Source organism: Sinocyclocheilus anshuiensis, unplaced genomic scaffold, assembly GCF_001515605.1.
Source record: "Sinocyclocheilus anshuiensis isolate Anshui unplaced genomic scaffold, SAMN03320099.WGS_v1.1 scaffold446, whole genome shotgun sequence".
Classification (NCBI taxonomy): Eukaryota; Metazoa; Chordata; class Actinopteri; order Cypriniformes; family Cyprinidae; genus Sinocyclocheilus; species Sinocyclocheilus anshuiensis.
In genome coordinates, this window is record NW_015544247.1 from 1,650,241 (window position 1) to 1,657,028 (window position 6,788).

At 38.5% G+C, this 6,788-nt stretch overlaps 1 pseudogene; it reads right to left on the bottom strand.

Annotated features, from left to right (window-relative positions):
- The window catches only part of LOC107697660 (usherin-like), a 241,341-nt pseudogene that overhangs the window by 111,732 nt on the left and 122,821 nt on the right, over window positions 1-6,788 (bottom strand).

The following is a 6,788-nucleotide window of genomic DNA, read 5'->3' on the forward strand; positions in this document are numbered from 1 at the left end:
ACACACACACACACACACACACACACACACACACACACACACAGTGGTGTAGCACTGACTGAAGAGGTGGGCATCCTGTGAATTTATCAAGAAACCACCAACTGCACACAAATATTCGATAAAAGATGACAAAAGTCATATGATATGATGTATATAAAACATACTTCTGCATAAAAAGCTACCTGTAGATACTGTACAGTCCCGTATCATATTCCTACATGTTTCAACACAAAAGGTTTGTTGTTTGTAAGTTTCTTGCTGGCATGGCATAGAACAAAAAAAAATCTTACAGGCAGCAAACTTTTGATAACTATACATTAGAAAGTTAAAGTTACCCATGTTAACCTACTTATTATAAAAATGAGCATCATAAACATATGACGTTTAACTAACAGGTCAGCGACTGTTTAAAACATTTAACACTGGTACTGTAAATAAGTGTATAAATGAACTAAAAGCTCAATCGTGGCAAAAATGTTGTTTCAGCTACCATGGTTACGTATTATTACTTATTTTTGGGTGAGCATAGAAAAAATCCTTAGAAAAACTGGTTTTATACAGCGTATGCTTGCGTTTGCCCTCGTCTACACTACTGTACCAAAATGCAATGGTGTTAACCTATATGTTCTGCACACTGAGGAATGAACAATATGTTCAAAGCATTTGATTTTTTCCCTAAAGTTTGTAAAGAGAGAAAAAGATGGAGAGAGACTGAGAAGGAGAGTCTAACGAGAGTAAGACACCCCATTGACAAAAGAGTTAATTCCTCACAGCCTTATTTCATCAAACAGTCGGCATGAAGCTTCCGTTGTTTCACCTCCCTCCTTCCTCAGGTATATCAAAAGTGTCACTAATCATTTTAAACTATGCACTTTTATGTTTCGTCTGTATCCTAAGCCTTCTACTCCGTCTGTTCTTTGATATAACAAGGACAGTTTGAGACAAGTCTTCAGTTCAGCTAAGACAAACCAAAAGATCTACTGAAAGAAGTAGAGGGAAACGTGTGGTATTTAAAATTTATACTTCTTGCGTCTTTGTGTTGAACTTGAACAATTTCGCAGAACTTTAACTTGGGTGTGCTGCTGTTTTTAACAGGGCCATCGGAGAGCGATTGGTCTGTATTTAAAGGCTGGGCATTAACATGGAGTGGCGTTTACAGGTCAGCTTCATCATCTAAGAACATGCAAGGCCATGTCCCATTCCCCCGAATCAATCCTCAATCCATACACACTCCTCTGGGAATGAGCGTTCCATTCACCTCCGTGAGAGATGAGACAACGGCAGAGCTCTAGGGTTTCAAATGCTGATGTTTGTTCATGAAACGTGCCCCAGCAACTTCATTTTCTTTTCCCAACAGGAAAATGATCTTCCTTTCAGGTTCAGACGGAATGATAATTGTCACAGAACGTAAAGCAAAAGCAAGCAAAGCAAACGTGGTTATCAGGTCGAAAGACATGTCTCGCCAGTCTCTTTGATCAGGAAAGATGTGTGTGTGCAAGTGTGTGTGTTTGTGGATGCATGGGTCCTGGCTGGGGAATTTACAGTTGTCTGGCCAAAGAAATATGGGTCTGGCCATATTACTTTTACATAAGAGATACAACTGACAGTCTAATGATTCCTCAGATAAAAAAAGTATGGGAGTGGCTTTAACTGGGATGGAAAAAAAAAATAGTTCACACATTTAGCCATTGTGTTTGCTTAAAAACATTTAAAATTAAGGTTAAAACCATTTTTTATTCTTACCTTCTAAAGTGAACTTTCATTCATTTTTATGACTTTGAATTAAAATATATTATTTATGTAAATTGTTGTCTGTCATTGAATTATGTTCAGAAATGTTTATTGAACATATTATCAGTACACACATTAATTCTTCAAGAATGAATTGTAATCATGTTAAAAAAACGTATTCCTTAATAAATTGTTGTATTTTTATAGGGGTTAAGAAAATTTTACAAAGACTAAATTAAATTTACTTGAAACAGTGTAAGTAAATGTTACTTTGCTTTGTGCAACTACTTGAAAACATGCTGTTACATTTACTAACAATTTCAATTTAATCCTACATTTTTTTCAGTGTAGGGCGAAGCATTTATCACTTGTCATGTTGTGCTTGGTTATGACGTGCAGTAAAAGAGTAAGAAGGAGGAAAAACAAGAAAGGAAAATATCAAACACAAATTTTAAAGATGTATCATTTGCACTGAATATCCACCCTCATCTAAAGTAACACTGGTCCACTGACCCCTCTTTTCCAACCATTTCTTCCCACTGAACACAATGGGGAGTTGGGAAGGCAGAAATCAGTAAATTGTCTTTTTTTTATCTCCTTCATGGTAATTTAGCCTTCGCTTAAACACATATAACCCAGTGCGTGTCACATGCTTCCCAACAGCCATTCTCTGTATAAATCAGCTTAATAAGTTCCCACACCATTAAGTAAAAGGAAGGATGGACCAAGGCCTATTTAACCAATGAGTTGTTACCTTTCATTTGCCTGAGAAGGTCGTAAAAAAGAACATTCTGGAGCCATAAGAGTCATAATTAAAATCAACAACAATTTAACAGTGGGAAAGTGTGGCTCCTTAGTGTGGCAATAAACTTATAGTGGCTACTCTTGTGTGCATACGCTCTTATCTGCCATTGCCATAGACAGGAAATGGCATGTCTTTAGATCACCAGCAGCGGGCATTGTTCTCTGTCAGCCAGCAGATGTCCAATGTCTCCCTGCTGGCCCTGTACAGAGCAGCGTTACAGGGCCCAGAAGATTCAGCCTGATCAAACAGCTCGCTCTCCGCCCGTGTGGAGGCATGTGATTAAACATTAGTGCAGAGAGCCTGTAGCTCTGCGTCAGATATGATGAGCCAGGGCTGAAGTTTACAGGCTGTCTGTTAATGAAGAACATGGCAATATTATGGAAATTGAGCATTTCTAAATTGTATATGCGAAAAAATACACATTTTACTTATGAAGATAAGTTTTGGAAGGAAAAAATCAATAGCAGGTGATTGCATCATTTTAGTTTGTGTACAAAATCCCAGTGAGTTACTGCATATTGATTTACAACTAACTGCGCTAATCATATTCTTGTCAGCTTTCTGGCAGATGTTGATGTTTCAGCCAGTGGAGTTTATGAGATTTCGGAGGATCATTTAGATTTCATAACATCCAACCTATTCCTATTTCATATTTCATTATCTAATAATTTAATTTTTTCACCCAAAAAAAGCCCACATTTCTAGAGACATGGTGCATTACTTGTCACATACTGTAGATACGTTAAGCCATTCTTATTTGAATGACACAGGTTCACGTATGGCTTGTTTTCATTTCTGCTTTCTCTTCCTAAGAATTTCTGTCAATCTTTACAATCTATATGGAATAAAGCAAGCACCCCTTTCACCCCAAATAAATAAAATAATGAATTAATTAAACAAATAAACAATACATTAAATAAAAACAGATAATTATTTCTTCATCATTTTTTTATTATTTTTTTTTTATTAATAATGAATTAAAACATTACCAGGGAATGCATGAACTGATGAAATTTACGTATACACCTTTAATAAAATGTCAAAATGTAAAAGGTCAATTTGGATAAAAGCATCTGGTAAAAAAAAATAAATAAATAAAATAAAATAAAATAATGTTTGGAACAAATGGTTATTGCAATAATTCTCTGCGGGTAAGCTAAGATCAAATCTATATAGTAAAAGAACATAATCAACGTGTGGCATGTGTCAGTTTACCTAGTCTGTGTACAACAAATATATAAATAGTGTTCTATTACAGAGGGCTGTGTTTGGTACTGACCTCCTGGTGGGAGACAGATGCTGGTAGGAGAGCTCTCCACACAGCCCTGACTGTTACAGGCCTTCACCAGCACAGTGTAATTAGAATACGGCAGCAGTCCTCCTATGGACACCCACTGGCCCTCTTGACCAGTGCTGAGCAGCTCTCTCGTCTTTGTGTCCGGCGTTTCAAAACTGCTGAAGTTCTGACCTGAAACACACAGAGATGCAATTTAACATCCATATAAAGGCCCATCAAAGGATCCGAGCCATGCTGACCTGCGGACATCTTCAGGAACTTGGATGATGATCATTTTTAGTGATGCACGATCATGATTTTTCATGGCCGATTCCGATACTGATTTTTTACAAGCAAACTGTCCGATTCTGATACCGATTTCCGATTTTTTTTATTTTTATCAAGCAACAAACAAGAAAGAATAAAAGTATACATAAACAATATGTTTATTTGGTATTTAACAGGCTAAACTGGGTTTTGGCTATTGAAAACAATAACTGTAACCATCTGAAATTAACAGCAGTAACTGCGCAGTAAGTAGGCTACATTCAATACAAACATAGGTAGGCCTACTGACAAAAGCATTTAGCTTTTGTTTTTAAATTGGGTTGAAACTATAAACTGGCCTTAAATGAAAACATTAACTGTAACCATGTAATTTTAAAGGCAACAACTGCATAGTTCCACAATCCAAACAACACAATCAAAACACATTCAACACTCCAAACAAAGATGTTACATAATCAGCATTCAGCATTTGTTTTCATTTTTAAATTTGGTGTAAAGAAAAAAGGTCTTTACCAGTGAAACTAAATAAAACCAAAATAGGCTATATAAATAAATTATTCCAAAATGTTAAATCAAATAATGTTTAGTGCAACGAGTAAAACAAAGATGCTACGGCAGGTGCTTTTTAAATCACATTAAGTCAATGTAATTTTAAGGTAAAATAAAAAATATTCATCCTATAGCCTACAGAACTGACGCTTACTTCTGGCTTTTCAAAAGTGCTTGCGAGTTCTTCTTTACAAAAAGAAGCATTTCAGCTTTGTCACAAGTTAGTCTGTTTCGTTTCTCATCCAACACGTGAGAAGCTGAGCTGAACAAACGTTCACTGTCTACGCTTGTGCAGGGCGCGGACAGGTACACTTGCGCAACTTCAGCGAGTGCAGGAAAGCGGCTCTTATTTGTGTGCCAGTACACCAACGGCTGTTCGCTTCTTTGTATCTGTGCCTCAGACAGGTAGCTCTGCATTTCCAGTGCTGTACGGCTGCCCGTATCCTTAATCACTTCATATTTTTCTTCCAATATCTCATCGTGCATCGCCAACAGTGAGCTTGCTCTGCGTGGTATTTTTTCTGCTGGCGCCTCTGTGCACACTTCCGGAAAAATCGGACGAAAAAAATACAAAAAACCGGCCGGTTCCGATTTATGGCCGGTCAACGGATGCATCCCAATGTCTGATCAAGTTTGTTGTGCCGAATGTCTTCGCTGTTGTTCCTCCGCAATTAACTTGTCCTTTGCAGACATTGCAGATTGCAATCTTCACGTCCTGCGCACAGATTTCAAAATTCTTCCACACAAATGACATGTTCGTGAATGATTAGGCCTACAAATGTAGTCTGTGCACGCGGGGGCGCTCTTCTGGAAAAATCGGACGAAAAAAATACAAAAAAACGGCCGGTTGCCGATCGCGCATTATAAGCAAAAACCGTCCGGTTCCGATTTATGGCCGGTCAACCGGTGCATCCCTAATCATTTTGCCGATAAGCTTCTAAATACAGATCCAATTTTCTTGGATCATCGACAGCGAAGTGTCAGCATGATACATGGCCATGTGGCTTACAGATCAAACTTATGCTATAAATTAGAAGAACGGTATTTTCTTAAAAAAGACCTTTTAAGCACAATGACCCTTTTTAGACTGAGAAGACGCTGGACACTCTGTTTTACTCTCTCTCTGTGTGTGTGTGTGTGTGTGTGTGTGTGTGTGAACCACAGTGCCCTGCTGACACAGGGAAGCCCAGGCTTTGGCTGTCTGGGTCTTAATCCAGAAATGGGGATTGATTGCTCTGCCAGCCCAGACATTGATTCAACACACAGGAAGCTGGATCCACAGAAAAAAAAGCGGCAAAAATAGAATAATGTTTTACAATTTTATAAATAATGGCAGAAACAAAATAGTGAGTGAGCATATTGTCAATCTGGTAAAAGCCATATAAAGAGCTGTATTAAAAATAGGAAACAAAGTAAATCCATTAAAAAGATGCTCACATACTTAGCTGTAATAAGCACTATCAAAATAAAACACAATGAACGGATTCTAAAATTTCCCCGAGTGAAATGTGTTTGCATTACAAATTCACAATCCTAGAAAGACTTACAGACACAGACAACTGTAAGTGTCTAACTTTTCTTTTAAAATCTTTTGCCTATACTACTTAAAGGGATAGTTCACCCAGAAATGACAATGGAACAGAGACTGACACGGAAGAGAAGACATTTTTTAATAAATTCATTATTTTTATTTTCTTTGTGCACAAAAACTATTCTCGTACCTTCATAAAGTCTCAGGTTACTTATGTAACCATGGTTCCCTGAGTAGGGAACGAGACACTGTGTCCTCTAGGGGTCACTATGGGGAACGCCTTGTCGTGACCCATGTCTGAAGCATACATTGAAAAAACACCAACAACACCCCCCCTTCGCTGCGTGACACAGTAGAGCAGGCCATTGTGCACGACGAAATTCGGTAGAGGGTGGGGACCAGGCTGAACCTCCTTGCCTTCAATGACCCAGACCTGGGTCCAGCCATGCTTCAGCCTGTCGTCCTCCCGTTGTTCCTTCCCAAATGAGCCCCCTCCCGTCACCTGTTGGAACACATCATAGAAGAGATTAGGATTTTGGGAGGGGGACTCATCTTCTCTCCCGCTATCCGAGGCCAGAAGCACGGGCCGCTGACGAGGTCCTGCCGTG